This window comes from Pinus tabuliformis, chromosome 6 (assembly GCF_031772625.1).
Source record: "Pinus tabuliformis cultivar Carrire ecotype Pingquan chromosome 6, CPIR1, whole genome shotgun sequence".
Classification (NCBI taxonomy): Eukaryota; Viridiplantae; Streptophyta; class Pinopsida; order Pinales; family Pinaceae; genus Pinus; species Pinus tabuliformis.
Genome location: NC_142292.1, coordinates 1,295,097,127 through 1,295,115,707, shown reverse-complemented (window position 1 = coordinate 1,295,115,707; position 18,581 = coordinate 1,295,097,127). Strand labels below are relative to the sequence as shown.

General features: G+C 41.6%; 1 protein-coding gene across 2 annotated transcripts in view; it reads left to right on the top strand.

Annotated features, from left to right (window-relative positions):
* LOC149263356 (uncharacterized) overlaps positions 1-18,581 on the top strand; it is a 186,367-nt gene that overhangs the window by 101,877 nt on the left and 65,909 nt on the right. The window lies entirely within an intron of this gene.

Genomic DNA, 18,581 nt, shown 5'->3' with positions numbered 1-18,581 from the left:
AGAACTGCAGCAAGAAAATTATGGTTAACTCTATCAAATGCATTAGCCATATCTAACTTTACAATCATTCCTTTCTCCTTCCTTTGGATACTGCTATGAATAGCCTCCTGGACGATGATCACATTATCTGTGATTTGCCGCTTGGGAACAAATCCTCCTTGGTTTTCAGATATAATTTCCGGAAGAAATTTTTTGATTCTATTTGCTAGAATTTTGGTGATTATCTTATAAGAAGAGTTGCAAAGGGAAATTGGTCTGTATCTATTGAAGGTCGTTGGGTTGGACTCTTTGGGTATGAGTGCCAGATAGGAGGATTTTGTATTTCCTCCAATTTTTTTTTTTGAAAAGCATTTTTGAGCATTCTCATAAGATCTTTTTTAATAGTTTCCCAATGCTGTCTGTAAAAAGCCATTGTAAACCCATTTGGCCTTGGAGATTCATCAGGATGAAGGCTCCAAACCGCTTCTCTGACTTCGTCCTCAGTGATTTCTTTATTTAATTCCTTGTTATGTTGATCGTTTATTTTTTTTTTGTGTTGCAGAAATTCTTCATTAACTGCCTGCTGATCGTTTGTTGTAAGTTCTTTGAAGTGTTTGTGAGCTGCAATTTTTATTTCTTCAGCTCCTTTTATCTCCTGCCCATGTACTTAAATCTGTTCAATCTGAGTTCTTGCCCTCCTTATTTTCATTGTATTATGAAAGAATGCTGTGTTTTTATCTCCTAATTTCAGCCAGAGGCATTTGGATTTCAGTTGGCTTTCTTCTTCTTCTTTCCTATTTTGTTTGTAAATTTCCATAAAGATTTCCTTTTCTTGTAAGTAATCTTGTTTGCTTTCTTCTTTGTTTTCTTTTTCCTTGCAAATGCTGTCCTTTTTTTTTGTAATTTGATTTTCCTGGCTTTATCTCGGAGATCATTTTCTCTTGCCCAAGTTTTTAAATGCAGCCTTAGGTTCTTTAGCTTTGTTTCCCAAACGTATTGAGGAGACCCTGTTACACTTTTTTTCCAGCTATCTTTGATTTGTTTGTCGAATTCTTCCTTGCTGTCCCAAATTGAATTATATCTGAAGGGGAGCGGACCTTGATTTTCCAACTTACCCAAGCTTAAAACCAACGGCTTATGGTCTGAAGCTGTTGTGTGAACAATCTTGCTTTTCACAAGAGTAAATGCAGCTGCTATGCTTTCATGAATAAGGATTTTATCCAACCTTTCCTTTATATTATTCTTACCTAATCTCTTGTTATTCCAAGTATACTTTCCATTGCTTGGTGGAATGTTTATTAGATTATGTTGTTCCATTATTTCTTCAAGAGCTTCTCTTGACGAGTCAGAGTGGTATTTCCCGCCAAATTTTTCTTCTGTGTTCCTTATTAGATTTAAATCTCCTCCAAGGATTAATTTCCCATTTTGTCTTTCTGCTAGTTCTTCTTTAACCGAATTCCAACAATGTTCTTTTTCTCTGTAATGATTTGGGGAGTAAACATTAATAATGTTATACAGCTCCTTTGTATTGAGGTCTCTCAAGTCTGTTCTAATCCAGTGAATGCTGATTTTTTGAGTTATTAGTTCCCATTTCCTTTTGTCCCAAATGGTGCAGATTCCTCCTGATGCTCTTGTCGCCTCTAACACTGTTCCTTCATAATTTCTTAATTTTTAAATCATTTTTTGATTTTCTTGCTTGTTTGTTTTGGTCTCTTGGATCATATAAATGTTTGGCTTTTCCTTGATTAAAATATCTCTAGCTGCGTTGACTTTGAAGATGGTGCCAAGGCCGCGACAATTCCAAGAGACCACTATCATTATTTACTATTGTGTTGATGTGGTCCTCCCTTTCCTCTTTGCTAGATTTTTTCATTGCTTCCTGTATTTTTCCCAAGAAATGATTCCATTGGTTGTTGAGTTCCTAATGCCATTTCTTTAGTGGCTACCTCGTCTCTGATTTCCTTATTGGATTTTCTTCCCACTTTTTTTTGCTGATCCCAGATTTGGGGATTTTCTTTGGCTTTATTTCTGGTTAGAATGCGATCCACTGAGGGAAGAGGTGGAGAGGAAATAGGATTGGGGGAGTTGGTTATGAGAGCTAGGGAGTTGGGATTCGATGTTGGGGATCTGGGAGAGAGAGGTTCAGAGGAGTCTTCCAAGGGCTCGAAGGGGTTCAGAGTTGTGTGTTCAGGGGGGATAACCTTCGCTGGAGGCTGAGAAGTGGTTTTGTTTGTTTCTTGAAGCTGTGGAGTATTTGGTATTGTCTGCTTATTAATAGGTTTTTTCCTTTTGATTTGTTCCCATGTATTCTCTTGTTCTTCTACATTTTCATGCTCCTTTTTTTTAAGACACCTATTAGCAAAATGACCATACTCGTGACATACCTTGCATTTAAATGGTATTTGCTTGTAGTCCAGCTGCTGGATATGCGTCCACTGGTCGACCTTGATCTTCATTGCCTTTGGAAGACCTTTTCCGAGATCTACTTCCACACATATTCTGGCACATGCGTGCATGTTATCCTTTGGTTCACATCTATCTATATATTTTCCCACTGCATTTCTTATAGCCTTTACCGAGTCATCTCCCCAGCAATGGAGTGGAAGATGTGGAAGTCTGACCCAGATTGGAACTGCGCTTGGAACATCCATTTCTGGGTCGAAATCTGGCATCCACCTGTTCAGATATAAACCTTTGGAGTCCATGAAGTATGGACCATTTCTGAATATCAGATCTTTGTCTTCCTTTGATTCAAAGAGAAAGGTGTAATATCCCCTTCCACAAAATCGTATTGCTATCTTCCCCTGGGTGGTTGCATTCCAGTTTCTTTCCACCCATTTTTGTACTGATTTGGGTGAAGGCCATAACCCCGTGAACTGTCCTACAAGTCCGCGTTCTGCCAAAGAAATAGTTGCTCTTCGAGGGAGTGCAGGTGGAAGAGATATCTTTGGTATATCTTCTAGCTTCTTAACAAATTTATTGATTGATGGCCTGTTCCTTGGAGCTCCGTTCTCAGCGATCAGGGATGCGAAAGCTTCTGCATTTTCTTCAGTTCCTTGTTGAGTGGATGAATGAGGATCGCCCTCCTCAGAGGGATGCATGATCAGGGAGGCCTCAACAGCAGGAGGCTGTCGAGAGAGAAACCTGCAGGTTCAGAAGACAACTAGGTCTGCACAACTTGCGCTGGGCTGTTGTGCGCGCATTCTTATCGATGTTACTTTCATTATGTGTCTTAATGATTTGTAATATTCCTTATTAGGGATATTCCTCTAACACCAGCAAACTCCAACCAAAGATGGACTGGGAGGGCATTTACCAGATATGTCGCCTCTGAAAAAAGACGAGATCTGGAGGTTACCTGGTCCTTCCCAGACTCTGTCTAAGAGTATTAGAGAAAAAAACACAAGTGGTATAGTAGCCGGGAAGCTCAAAGAGATAAAAATAACAGTAGTGCAACATACAATAATGTATACATGGAATATAAGCAGATACTCGAGAAATGCTAAGCCATTTTATTATACTGAGTAATGGAAAGAGTACAAGAGGTGATCAGAAAGATAGCACCTCGACTTGCACAAGGCAAGTGAAGAAATACACTCAGAATGGTAAGGAAATGGCCTCTCTCTGAACTGCGTCCAAGCTGCCAGAGAACTGCTGTGCTGCTGCTACTGCTGGAATCAAGTGAGGATTTGGGGCTGTTCCCCTCCTCAGAAAATGCCGAAACTCTGGAATCAACCTCTACTCAATAAACCCAGAAAAGCCCAGAAAGCTTTTCTAAAATAGCTGACCCCCGAAAATCACCCCCTTGAGGATCTACGCTATCCCTCAAGGCTCTACACTGCTCCTGAAGAGAATCCTCCAAAACTCTACCCGAAACTCTGCCAAAATCCTCCAATATGCAAGGGCTGATCCCTTGCTCAATCTCCAAGCTCAAATCCTCCACAAAAACCCAATCCGGAGCTCCTACCAAAAGAAACTGCGTCCTCCCCTCTCAAGACTGCGCAGTCATCAAATGCTCAGCTCCTCCTCAACTCCAGAGATCGTTCCTCCTACAAAATACTGATGAAACTACGTTGCCCGAGCAGGCACTCGAAGTCCCCCGAGGCTAAGGGTGAGATCTCCAAACAAAGCCACTCGATGCACTAAACAGTGCTATAGACAGGCTAAACAGCCAGCGTGCTCTAAGTCGAAGTCACTAGTTCAAATGCAACATAATCGAATGATCAAAATGAGGAGGCTCCTCTCTCCTTTATAGCGTTGGCCTCTCTCAAAACCCTAAGGCCCACCTCCTCCAACGTAGCCTCTCTTTTGCCACGTGTTCCTTCTCCATCTGCGCAGTCCCTCCAAGTGTCTACGTGGGCCCCTTCTCTATGTGGTCCTTGGGCCCCCTTGGCTCCCCTTTTAAGTTACAACGTTGTGCTACTAGGGAGTGAATTTATTCATAAAGTGAGTTTTGTCCCCCCTTTCCTCACCTTTTTATTTATAAATAACTATAGAAGGCAAAATTGAGCAAAATCGAATATTCCAATTAGCCATGGCTAATTAGGAATATTACATGATCAAAGAGTCTATAGTTGTTCTGTAACACTGCTTCTGTAACCTTGGGTATATTGTTAATAGAGTTTGGTGTCTTTTCTGCTATACATAAAAGACTGATATGATTGTCCATCCACTATTGAGTTGAGGGGTTTGATATGTATGCTACCACTGAGTGTCGTTGAGAAGGTGCCTTGAGAACATTATTGTTATGTCTTGTATGTTGATGCCTTGTTTCTACTAATGGAGTATTTGAAGCAACTCTTAAATCAACACAACCATAAGTCAATGGATTACAATATAGAACAAAAGACAAAATTGGCCAATAGACCTTTCTCCAACGAGATCCATGCCATTCTTAACCATGAGTAGCCAAGAGATTTGCAGAAGAAGCTAGAAATAGGACAAAAAATCTTTAAACTTGGGACAATCTGAAACACATGAAGGTCACAGTGAAAGCCCTTTTCAAACTTGATGAACTAGATACCTTCCTTTCCAAAGTGAGTCAGTTAGGAGGGAGGAAATTAATTTGGTCTCTAAAACCAGTGATGCTTGCTCTCATACAACACAAGTTCTTGGAGGAACCTTGTGAAGGGGTTAGACTTCCAGTTGCATCTTGTATCAGTAACATCATGAGACTGGCCGCCCCCATAGATCCTTACAATGATGATGTTATGAGGAGAGTTTTCAGACTGCTGATAGAAACTTTCCAAGACTTGGACAATAGTGCAGTCTCTACCTTTGGGAAGAAGCTTGAGATTTTAGGAGGCATGGCCATGACTAGGACTTATGAGATCATGTTTGATTTGGAGTGTGATGGCTTGATCCTATAGATGTTACAATGCTTTTTCAACATTAGGAAACATCATTCTGACACAGTCGTAGCACAGATGCAGTCCATCCTGTCATCATGTATGAGAAGGCGTCATGCCATTTGTCGGGAGTTGCAGTATCGATTGCTGTCTGTTTGGAGGAGAAAACAATTGGTCTCACCTGCTGCCTATGAACTAGCCGAGAGGTTGGTTGAGCAGAACATTGGGCTGTTCAGGAGACAGTTGATTAGGGAGGAGCAACTCAGGAGTGGGGGATCATGCAGTAGGAATGAAATGTGGAGGAAGGGACTTTGATTTATCTGCAAGGGGCCCTGGGGACCTAACCACTCATGCTTGAGTGGCGTTGGGGAGATGACAGAGGTAGAGCAAGAGGAGATTCCTTCTGACTTTCAGGGTGAGGACTCTTCTTTGGACGAGTCCATGGGTTCATACAATGATACCTTTAAGGAGCAGGAGCAGTCATGTGGAGTTGATGTCAGTACCCAAAATGTGCAACCATGTGTGGTAGAGGAGTATGACGAGCAACTGATTGTTCCCATGAGGGAAGGAGATCCAAGAGCAGATGAGCGACTGATGATTCAACATAGGGAACACATAGAGGAGCATGAGACAGATGACACACAGTGTGCGAGATGGGCCAGTGTTGGAGAGTCAACTAGTGGCTCATGTTGTGCCCATGATGGAGGATGAGCAGACACCCTTGGGGCCAACCATTAGAGTGGAGCAGACAAATGTGCAGGCAGCCTCCAGGGAGGCAGTATTTGTAGACACTTGTCCTCGAAAGATGTTGGAGATTGACAGGGTAGTCTTGCAGGAGGCTAGTAGACGACAAGAGCTATTGGAGATGGTGGTGCATCCATCTTTGGGCCGACCCACTGATGAGGTGCAGGTAGATGCACAGGCAGCTAGTAGAGCCACAGGACTTTCAAGGAGAAGCCCTCTCCAGGAGTATATAGATAGGGCTTGCAGCACAGTGTGCCCACTTCTTCCCATTAGAGGGAGGAAGGCATAATTTCTCAGACATATTTTGATTGACCGGGTAGAGCCTCAGGAGTTGAGCATGGACCAGTTTCAGCATAACAGACTTATCCCTTGCACAAGTGTCCATGCATTGGATTGGCGAGAGATCATGAGCTGGTATCCTTTTGATGGAGTATCATTTTTAGTAAGGAGCATTGTATTGCACGAGCCCTTAGAGATGAGGGATATCACATGCTTCAGTTGGTAGTAGGATGTGGGCTGGCTACTCATTAGTATTTCAGCATGGCATCAGCATGATGGGATTGACCTTGGTCTATGCCAAGGGTTGGATTGGAGAGAGGTGATGAGTTGGTACGCGGTGGATGGAGTAACATTCACAGTCGGAGTTATAGCACAACAGGAGCCATGGAGCATTGATGCTCCTTCTTGGCGGCATTAGGATGTAAGTGGATCTACTAGTAGCATAATGGGTTAGAGATGGACATGGGATCTAGGTATTGGAGGATCCAGTCATGTTTTGATAGCTTGGAGGCGTGACATGGACCAGTGGTTCATATGGGACCCTGACATTGGGTCTCAGTTGTGTCGGGCCACCAGATTGGTCCACAGATTTGGATTGCTTGAGGGCAAGCAATCTTGGGGCAGGAGGACTGTCATGTCCTCATTTTTATTCTTCTTCATAGTACAACCAGGGTGGATTTCCAGGGCAGGAGATGGGTAGGTCAGTGGAGCAGGTTTATGTCATCAGGTGTCCCAATGGAGTTTTGAGGAGTTTTTATGGGATTTGATGGAATTCGCTTGGCATATTCCATCATCCGCACAATTTGCCTTTCGTTCCGTCGCATTCCGACAACTTTCAAAAATCAACACTATTATTGGGCATAACTTAATTAATTATGCTCGAGGTGGCATTCCGGCTAGATTAATTGATGGAACACCTTAGCTTAATAGCTCGTTGGAACCAGAACGAGAAGATCTACATGATGGGATGCTTAGAAGAGACTTCCATTGGCCGAAGAGAGTATGGTGGGCGATTTTCCATTTTCCTTAGTTAAAAATGACTTTAATTAGTCATTTAATTGAGAAAAAATAATTAATTGGAGAAAAAGGGCCAAGAGTGACTTAAGTGAAATAAAATAAAATTAAAAGGTCACTTGATAAAGTCAATGGAGGAGCTTTTAGAATAATAATAAAATAAGAAAATAAGATGCTTCTAGAGGCTTCCAGATCTATCCATCAGATCTATAAAAGAGGAGGAGAAGATCATTTGGAGACATCTTGGATCTTGGATTTGAGTATTGTTTTTGAGGAGAGGTTTGAGAACGTGGTTCTCTACTTCAGCAGTAGCCCCAGGATGGGAACCCTCGGGTGATTCAGTGAGAGTGGGCGAGCACCCATCTCTTCACTTGGTGGATCGATTCAGGATTCACAGGTTGCTGTGTATTGTCTTTCGGTTGTTTTTGGAGGCCGATTGCGGCATTATTGTAGATTTGTTTGAGGCCATTTAATTTTGTCTATATGGGTTATATGTGCATATAAACCCCATTTCTTTTAATATAATAAAGCTGAGTATTTTCATGATTAGTGTGTTATGGGATTGCATGCTCTATTTGTTTAGTTTTTACATGGCAATCTTCTGTATGTGAATGAAATTTTTATCTGGAGTTTTTCTGTGCTAAAAATTCGAGTTGTTGCAAATTTATTTCATTTGAGACATTACATCAACCCGAAGGGCATAACCAACCATTCAAAAAGGCCTTCCTTGGATTTGAAGGTGGTCTTCCATACATCTGTGGGATCTATTGGAACCTGGTGATAGTTAGACTTCAGATCGATCTTGCTGAAATACTTGGCCCCCTTGAGTTGGTCCAGAAGGTCATCAATCTGTGAGATTGGATACCTGTTCCTCACAGTGATTTTGTTTAGTGTCCAATAATCAATGCAAAGCCTCTAGGTCCCATCCTTCTTCTGTACAAGTACAATCAGGCTCCCACAAGGCGAGAAACTTGGTTGGATGTGCCCTTTTTGCAGCAACTCCTGGATTTGCCACTTGATCTCTTGATTTTCCAGAATGGAGTGGCGATATATCGGTCCGTTGGGTAGAGGTGCTCCGGGAGTCAAATCGATCGAATGCTTGACCCGAAAATGCAAGGGTACCCTTGTGGGTGACGAGAAGATATCCCTGTATTCTTCCACGACCTTATCCACTTGCTTCTGCTGTGTGGAGGAACCCTTCCCGGGGGCCATGGATGTGGCCACGATCTTCCCCTTACTTTGAAAGCGGATCAGAAAGAAAATAAATTTCCTGGTCTAGGAGATGATCTTACTACATTGCTTAGAAGAGACCGAAGAGATGGCGTTAGGTGGGGCTACCTTCGGTATCCTGTATAACTTATTGTCCAAAGAAATAATAATAGTGCGAGCCCTGGACACATACACAACATGACGCTTTCGCAAGTATGGTTGGCCTAATAATACATCACAAACTTCAAAAGGAGCAACATCACACAATACCTCATTCGTGAAGGGCTTGATGCTGCAGGGAAGGCGACACTGTTGGTTGACGTAGAGATCTCATCCTTGGTGAAGCCACCTGATGGTGTATGACTACGGGTGTGGTGTGGTCGATAGGCCCAACTACTTCACGACCTTTGTTGAAATGAAGTTCTTTTGGCTCCCACTGTCGACAATGAATTGTAGCATGAACCCTTCATCCACATCTGTGAGTGGAAGAGATGCTCCCCCTCCTTTAGATCTTCAGGCTCAATCTTTTGGATCTTGGTGGTGGCAACAATGGCGCTGGGCTCTGCATCAATAATCTGCTTCCCTTTCAGCTCGGTGACTAGTGACTGCTTGGCTCGACACTCACTTGTGTTGTGAGTAGGGCTCTTATGGAACTCACACCACTTTCCTGTGTCCTTCTTTGTCTTCGTGGTGTTGTTCTTTGCTTGTGGCTTCGACGGGTTGTCTTGGGTCATCCCGCCTTGGCTTTGTCCTTTGTTCTGCGGTTTGGGGGCGCCTTTCCCTTGCTTCGGATTTGCAGATCCAAAGTCTCGCTTCTTCTGTTTAAACTTCTGCTCGATCTTGACAACGTATCGGTAGCGGCACCAAGCGAGGAGATGTCCAGGAACTCCATCTCGTCCTAGATGTGTTTGTGTAGACAACCACGGTACTTGAGTAATAGATGTCCCTCAAAATCCTTGATATCCTACTTCATGCGAAGAGTATGAAAAATATTTGTGAACTCTGTCACGTCTTGGTCCCTTCCTTGCCACAATGTGGTCCACTTTATGTACTTATCTTCATAGCTCTTGACAGGGTAATACTGCTCCTTGATGGCGTCTCGGAAAGAGTTCCAAGTGGGTGCGACTAAAAACAATGAAGGTTCCCTCTCGTCCCTTTGCTCACTGTAGGTTCCCACTAGTCCTTGATGTGGGGGGCGACTTTGTGGAGTGCAAAAGTAATCTTTTCCCTATTGGAAAAATCATGAACCGAAAAATAGCCTTTCAACAGATTTAACCATGTATCTATGGCATCTGCATCTATTTGGCCTTCAAATATGGGAATGTCAAAGTTGAATTGTACCTTGAAGGGAGTGGTGCCTCCAGAGTGGCTGCCAAATGAAGATGCGTCGCCTGTGGGCATCCACTGAAGGATCTAGGCAAAGTTGTCCATCATCGCGTTCCTTTGTCGCTCGATGGCTTCTTCGAGCAATATTTTGAAAGGATCTCCAACTCCCTCGTCTTTCTTTTCTTTCGCCATGGGAGGCCGTCAGGGTTTGCGAGGCCGTTCTTGCAAAGGTTCAACTAGTTCGAGCCCTAACTCGTTATACCCCGACCTCATTGGGGACATGCAAAGAAAAACAGAGAGAGCAGACCGCTCTGATACCATTGATTCGAACTTATGCAGGAACGAAATAGAATACAGATATAAACATAAACACAAAGATGCAACATAAATAAATCTTCATTTCATTAATATCAAAGAACTGAAACATGCTTACATATCGAATGGAGATAGACTAGCTCGGGCGATGGTAGCTTATCTCTGAGAAGAGATGTGGTGGCTACATGCCTCTGAACTGTGTTACAATGAAGCTCGAAGGCTTATTTATTATTGAGAAACAATGGAATACCATAAACATCCAAAAACCTAACCCTAGGAGATGAAGCGCCAAAACTATGGGCCTCGTTGGGGTAAATTGGCACATCAACTTTTCGAGGTCATAACTTTGGCATACGTTCTCCGTTTGATGTGCACAATACTTTGTTAGAAAGATCTATCCGAGGACTACAACTTTTGACGACAAACATTAGTTTGGTTGCTCGTTTTCCAAAAAAACGTCGTTTAGGGCCTCAAAACGGCTTTGGAAGTTCAAGGCCCAAAAAAGTGCCAAAAATAGTAAATTGTGCTACAATTACGGAAACTGAAAGAAATAATGGTATAGCGATGGAGGTCCAATTGGAATAGGTTGGTGGCCACCAATATCCACTTGGATCACCCAACGACTCAATATGTTTACTATTTTTCCCTCTTGAGAAGCTTATCTTTCTATTTTGGAGCTATCTTGGTGGGCTTGTCACCAAGTTGTATCATTATTGTACATTATTTTATTAATTGGGGCATTTTTAGGCTAATTAGGCTATTCAAATCCCCTTATGGATTATATAAATGGATGAGAGGCTCATTCATTCCTCTCATCATCTCTTGTTTGGATTAGTAGCTCTTTGGAGAATTTCACATTCCCTTTCGGAGAACGAGTTTGGTTTCATGGATGAATTTTGATGTTTGGATACTATTCTCTTGGTCTTGGAGCTTCAAATTTGTCTTGATTTGATGATTTGATATACACATTGTACATGTAAGTGCTCTTTTTCATGTTTGTTCATTACATTTATCTTGTCACATGAATAATGTATGGGATTTTTGTTCTCTAGATTTGAAATTTTCCCTAATTTATGTGAAATTGTGGAAGTTTTGGACTTTTGAAGTGCTGCATATATTACATGTCATGTATGATGAATGAATGTTCCTAGAGGTTTAATTTCATTGAATACACCTCGATAAGTCATAAATTCTTGTACATCGAAATATAAAATCCTTTGGTAGTTGCTCTCATGCCCTAATTTGCCATGTGAAGTTGCCTAAAGGTCTCCTTGATCGGGTTAAGTCTATCCAAATCACAAAATCACCTTGACTCCATCTCTCCCAAAGGCAAGGCACTGATCTAACCATTGGTGGTCACCTAAAATAATAATTTTCTCATCTCTTTCCAATTCTAGGCCTAACCCTAGTAGGTCACCTAGGGCATCAAATGAATTTCTTTGTAACCATCCAAAGCCCTTGATTTCTAGTACACTACTGCGATGTGGTCTTCTCTTGAGGTCCTCCAAGTTGGAGGCAAATTCGATGGTGGAATCTCGAGATAGAGCAAACCCTAGCCATAAAACCAATTCTTTCCCTAGGTTGGTTTGGGTTAGTGTCCTCACTTGGATCATTGCATTCACATCTAAAAAGAAAATTAGTCCTTTGATCCTATTCTCTTCCCTAATTAGGTCAAGCCCCTCTTTGGTTGATCAACTCCATATCCTTCACCTAGTTTGGGCCCATTTGGGTTCTTTGTGGTCCCATAAACTCAAATTCCACAAGGATTACATAGAATCCATTTCTCCACAAGGATTCTTAAGTCTAGGAAGCCACTTGTCAAGGCATATCCTCCAAACCTAGGCTCAAGTGTCCTCTTAGCCCTTCTTAGAGAGCCTATCACCTTGCTTCTCAAGCAAGTAAGCTATTTAATTGAGTCTCTCTTGTGAATAGGCTCTTGAATCACTCCATCCATTCATTGGTCCATTCATCCTGATGATTCCTCTTATATCGAGTCTCTTCCCATCGGTGAAAGTTCGTAAAGAGCAGGGAGCCTTAGTTGAGGTGACAGTGGGCTATCACTCTGTTGTTGCCACTTGACCTAATAGTTGCTCTATAGGATCCCCTCCTAGGACCCCTACTAGTTTGAGCAGTCACATGGTCCATCCTTGACTTGCGACAAGAGAAAATATTGAATAAATGGTTGTATCGAGACACAGGTGCAAATATATCATCATAATCTTTCTGGGATAATCCTCGGGCCATGAACCTTGGTTTATATTTTTCAATGCTACCATCAATTCCATGTTTGATCTTGAATAACCACTTTGAAGTCACCACAAATTTCCCTTTTGGTCTCAGCATAACATCCCATACGCCATTCCTCATAATTTATTCATATTCTTCGGCCATAGCATCCTTCCAAACTTGTTCTTTTACGACTTTTTCAAAGGTGGGAGGTTTAGCTTGAATCATAGTGCTCATGGCTGCAACATATCCCTGGTACCTGCATGGCTTTTTGCTTTCTCTAATTGATCTTTGAATGGGAACGTGTTTCTTATCATCCTGTAATGTGTCACGAAGCCAAAGTGGCCTCTCCCTAGCAGGATGATCACATGGAGGAGGAACTAAGGGGTCCAGGGGCTCCATGGGATCATCAACAATGTCTCTTTCAGATTCAGGTACGAAATGATCCTTGCTTTTCCAAGGGCAGCATCTTCATCAAACATTACATACTTGCTAATTTCAACTTTCCTTTGACTAGGAATATATATTCTAAATGCTTTAGAATTTTCACAATATCCAACGAATGTACCTTTTCTTCCCGTGGCTTCCAGCTTGTTTCTTTTGTCCTTCGGCATGTGGAAATATATGGGGTGGCCAAAGATACGGAGATGGCCAACATCAGGCTTGACACCTGTAAACACTTCTTTGGGGTCTTGTTGTCTAATGCTTGATGAGGCACCATGTTTTGAACATATATCGCAGCATTCATTGCTTCTCCCGAAAGGAACTTTGGCAACTTTTGATCATGGAGCATGGCACGGGCAACTTCTACAATAGAATTGTTCTTTCTTTCAGCTACTCCACATTGTTCGGGGGTGTATTGCACGATCATCTCTTTCTTGATACCTTCCTTTTTGCAATAATCGATGAACTCATTTGAAATGTACTTTCCACCATTGTTAGATCTGAATATCTTGATTTTCTTCCCTATTTGATTTTCGACCAAAGCTTTGAACTCCTTGAACATTTCGAAGGCTTCATCCTTGTGCTTCAAATAATATATCCATGTCTTTCTTGAGAAGTCATCAATGAAAGTGACGTAATAGAGATGGCCACCAATAGAATGTACGGGCATCGAACCACATATGTCAGAATGCATGAGATGGAGGATGATTTGGCTTGTTCTCGCTGGAGGGGAATGGTCCCCTTGTCTTCTTTCCACTGGCACAACCGGGACATACTCCATCATGTTGGGCTTGAACAACAGGAATACCTGAGACGAATTTCTTCAATTTCAGAATTGTTAATTTTAGGTATGTTCTATGCTTAGAGAAATTTATTTGAATTTTCACAGTTAGCTCAATACCTTTTCCAGATTAGCAATCACATCAGCATTAAAGTAAACTACAAATAGAACATAAACATAAATTGCAGAAGACAAGCCAAGACAAGAGGACACAAGATGTGGCGCTAGCCAGGAACAAACCCCAATGTGGGGAAACCCTTGATAAATTCTTCTTATATGTTCTTCAATAGTTCAACAGAGCGAGAGAGATAGTACATTTACTACAGAAGTCAACACTTTGACTTATCTACATAACAACATAGATAATCTCTAAGAAGATGATACATGTGATAGCTGAACTCAGTTGAAGACATGCTGCTTCAACTGATTCTCCAAGGTGACTGCTTCACCTATCATTGTGCTGCACCTTGTCATCATGCTGCACACATCATACTGCTGCACCTTATGCTACTACTGCTGTCCCATGCTAGCCACTGCTGTCCCATTTGCTTGCTCCACCAAGCATCATAGCCTTGCTGTCCCATTTGTATTGCTGCTGTCCCATCACAGCTTACTATCCCAAATGTGCCATCACTGCACTGCTAGCACTGCTGTCCTAATGAGTTTGCAACACTATGCTTGTTGCTGTCCCATGTGGCATGTTGTACCTTGCTGCTGTCCCATTGTAGCCTTGCTGTACCTTGCTGCTGTCCCAATGCACCATGCTATTGCTGCTGTTGTGATATAGACTGGTTAGGGCACTTCAGGTTGTTGCCACAACCCTCAAACAGTCACCTAGGCAACCCTTAGTCTCCATGCTATCCCTTGTTGTGATGGTATGGCCTGCGGCCTACCACACAGCCTTGCTGTAGCTTTATGGCCCACACATCACACTCAAATCAGCCCTTAATTTCTGCGGCCTAGGCTAGTAAGGCTTCTCTCCATTCGAGCTGCTGTTCTGAGCACTGTACAACCCTAAACCCTTTCATGTTGTCCCTGTTTTGAGGTGGTTAGGCCTGCGGCCTACCACAGTCCTTGCTGTCACCTACAACCTTCTCCAAAACAGAACTCCTTACCTCGTTTGCTGCCCAACTGACTTGTCTATGACCTGCGTTTAGCCCTGAACATACTCGGCCTTCTTGCAATGGCATCCAACCCTTAGAAGGCTCCACGCTGCCTTCTTTTCCTTGCTGTAGTTGCCTCTTGTTCTCCTCCACATCACGCTGTCCTATAATCTCCTCTGCCTTCTTAATTGCAGCTAGGCTTTAGTGTTAGGACAGCGTAAGGAATTACTGAACTTCCCTCATTACCTAGGGCACCTAACCCTTCTTGTCATGACCCCTTGTGGACAACACTTAGGCCTTACTCCATAACTGCGTTAGGAGCTAGGGCATCTCTTCTAGGTCATGCGTAGATCATCTAGGACTGCGTTTTGAACTTCATGCTAGGGCTCCTTCCCTACTGCGTCTAGGGCTTGTAGAGACCAGCATTTAGGGCAGCGAGTAACCCTCCTTGACTGCGTCTAGGGCTTGCTGCCCAACTGACTTGTTTATGACCCGTGTTTAGGCCTGAACATACTCGGCCTTCTTGCAATGGCATCCAACCCTTAGAAGGCTCCACGCTGCCTTCTTTTCCTTGCTGTAGTTGCCTCTTGTTCTCCTCCACATCACGCTGTCCTATAATATCCTATGCCTTCTTAATTGCGGCTAGGCTTTAGTGTTAGAACAGCGTAAGGAACTACTAAACTTTCCTCATTACCTAGGGCACCTAACCCTTGTTTATGACACAAGCTGTATTGGCTCATACAACAGTCATCACCCCTACAAAATGCAGGCTCCCCTAGAACTATGAGTCCTTCTCAAGTAAGTCCATCCAAGGCCGTAACAAAAGGAGCCAGAGATGAACCCAAAGGGACAGGCCATAGTCTGACCAGACAAGTCTAGGACACCTAATATGGGGCCTCGCATGGTTGTTACAGGGATTCTGACTTGTGACCTTGGGCTTATAATGGTGGTGAAATATACTGCAAATATATATATATACCCTGCTGACATGAGGGGTAACATTAGATTTTAGAGAGGAGTAATTTTTCATGGTGTAGATTTGAGTGCTAACAAGTCCCTTGAGGACAATATTGTAATTATTGTACTGTGTGAATGAGAAGACAATGATTGTTGCTTCAAACTTCTGTTGGCCGTCCACTATATTCATGCTATTGATTTATTTGATATAATCTCTGTCCATTTGTAGGGCTGATCTCATCTTCTGATATGCAGTGTTTATGCTGTTGAGTTCACCAGTGAGTAGTTGTGTTTATGCAGATGTGTAATTTTGATTGGTGTTTCCACTCTTTCTGTCATCACTATAGGTTAACTCTGTGACTTCAAATCTGAGTATCATGTGACAGTAAAATTATGATAGAGATGGTCCTATCATGCACCCATGAGAGTTCCAGGTCATTAGAAGATTTTTCTTACTTCAGACATATTGGCTATTTGGGAGATTCAAAGGATGGTCCTTTCACTGGATTTGTTTAAGTTGAACATTGTAATGCGAGGCCCAATTTGGAGGGATTGGTGTTCGTCCTTTTGTAAGCCTATCCAGAATAATGATACAAAGCAATTATATTGCTTGATGCATCAAAAACTCCCATTGGCATGAATTTTGAATGTTAGATTGATGTGGACATACCTACAGAGGATTGATACAAAGGACCGATGGTGTATTCCCTTTTGACCTTTCTTATAAATTATGAGTTTTTGCTTGGTTGGTCTTTTAATACAGTTTACCAACAAAATTTTAGTTGAAAACGTCTTTACAGATGACCATTGCCCTATTTGTGGTAAAATGGAGTCTCTTAAGAGAATTTTGTGGGAGTATTGGGCAGTCTAAGGTTGAAGGCAACATGTGAAGACACAAGTTCCTTCTATCTTCTAGGGAGTTATCCAGCGAAGGGCTGCACTATTTGGTGCCTCTAATTAGTTAATTCTCAGCTTATACGAGTCTTTTAAATTGTCTCAGAATTGCTTCTCTGTTCTATTTGGAAACTAGATGTAATTATATTTTTGACAATGAGGTTAGCTCTGTGTCTTCATTCTGTAGGTTTTGGCAGGAAGAGTTATGTATGCTACTCTAGGTCAAAGGTTGTCTCCTAATTAGAGATACCAACAATGTATATGATTTTGCCTATTCAGATTTGATTTCAGTTCTCAGAGCACCAAGGATGAAGTTTTGATTTTCTTCTGCTCCTTGTACATACTCTTCCTTGTAAATATCTCTACTCCCTATAAATAATTTCTGTTTAATATAAGGTTTATTTTCTCAAAACAAAAGTGTATATGATCCTAGATTGATACAGTGTGGAAGATTTCATGTGCATATCCATTATGCAGATAAAACCCTCTTAATTGTCTTGACATCAAGGTTTCTACCTAAAGATTAGGAATCTTCCACCACTGCAGCAACTCTATAATCCACCACCTTACAATGCTTTCAGCTCCACTTCACCAGAGGTGAGAAAACATTATATTTTGATGGTCTAGCTCTTCTTCAATGGTGTTTCAGATGGGAAAGCTACAAAAGGGAGTTAACATATCCTAGATTGCTCCTTTAGGTGTTAAACTGAAACGTTGCTGATGAAAAATGGGCTCCCTTTTTTGTTTAACATCAGCATAGATCCATCTTAACTCCAGATCTATCATGCGCTGAGAGGAATAAAAACCCTTGAGGTGCAACATTTCCTCAAGTTTTTGCAATCTCCAAAAGGTTTGCACCTCAAGGGTTTTGATCCCTCTTGGAGCATGATAGATCCAACATTAAGATGGATCTATGCTAGTGATAAGAAGGGAATTTATTGACTAGTTAAGATGGAATTTGTATTGAAGTTATAGGTGGAACGCAAGATTGTTGCTTACAACAACTTGGAAAGAGAACAAATCTCTCCTAGTTATCTTGCTCATGTGATAACCATTGTCCCTGTATGTTTACATGATCTCGAAAACTCAGAGCAAGATGTATTAATGTTTCACAATTTTTTTATAATATATTCTTTTTAGTATTTTAAACTTTAAGTTTAGGTTATGGCTGACTTTGTATATTTTGTATTGACTTAATATTTTATTATTTAAGGTGCCATGTGTCAACTCCATGTTGAGCTGCAATTACACATCCCTCATACTGGGCTGTAGAAATTATCTCTAGGCACGATCATCTCCGTGCACATCCCTCAATGGAATTTTGCACTTGAGCCCAAAACGTGATATCCATCCCTTATAAATAAAAAACTTATTTACAAGAATTTACATAAAATACAAGGATCTCAGTATTGGGGTCTTATAAGGTAGTTGAAGAGTTGTTCATAGGTTGACAATATATTTATACAAATACATGTATCTGACAAATTATCAGACCATGCATGTACCCTTTGAATAGCTATCAATGAGGCAAGCGAGTAGGATTTCTGTAAATTGAATAGCAAATTGGTATATGATCATGCCGATGACTCACATAACAGCACACAGATTAAACAATGTTGCCAACAATTAATCACCTGCTATAGTTTTAAAATGTAAGCAAGTTGGCCTTAATAATTCATAATTGGTAGAAAATTGATACACGTGCGAATTGAATAGCTTGCATGGTTCATATGCATAACCTTGGTCTAGCACACGCTAGCCTTGTTTTCTCTATAAAGATATGACTGAGCCATCCGATTTTCAAAATAATGAATTAAATGGTCTTAGACTTCATATATTCCCAGGTCAGTTGACTATATTTCTTTTATTTGGATCTTGCAGGGAAGTACATTTAATATGCATTTGCTTGTGACGATGAAGTAAACACTGATCGAAACTTTTGTTGCAACATCCATGTTTCTT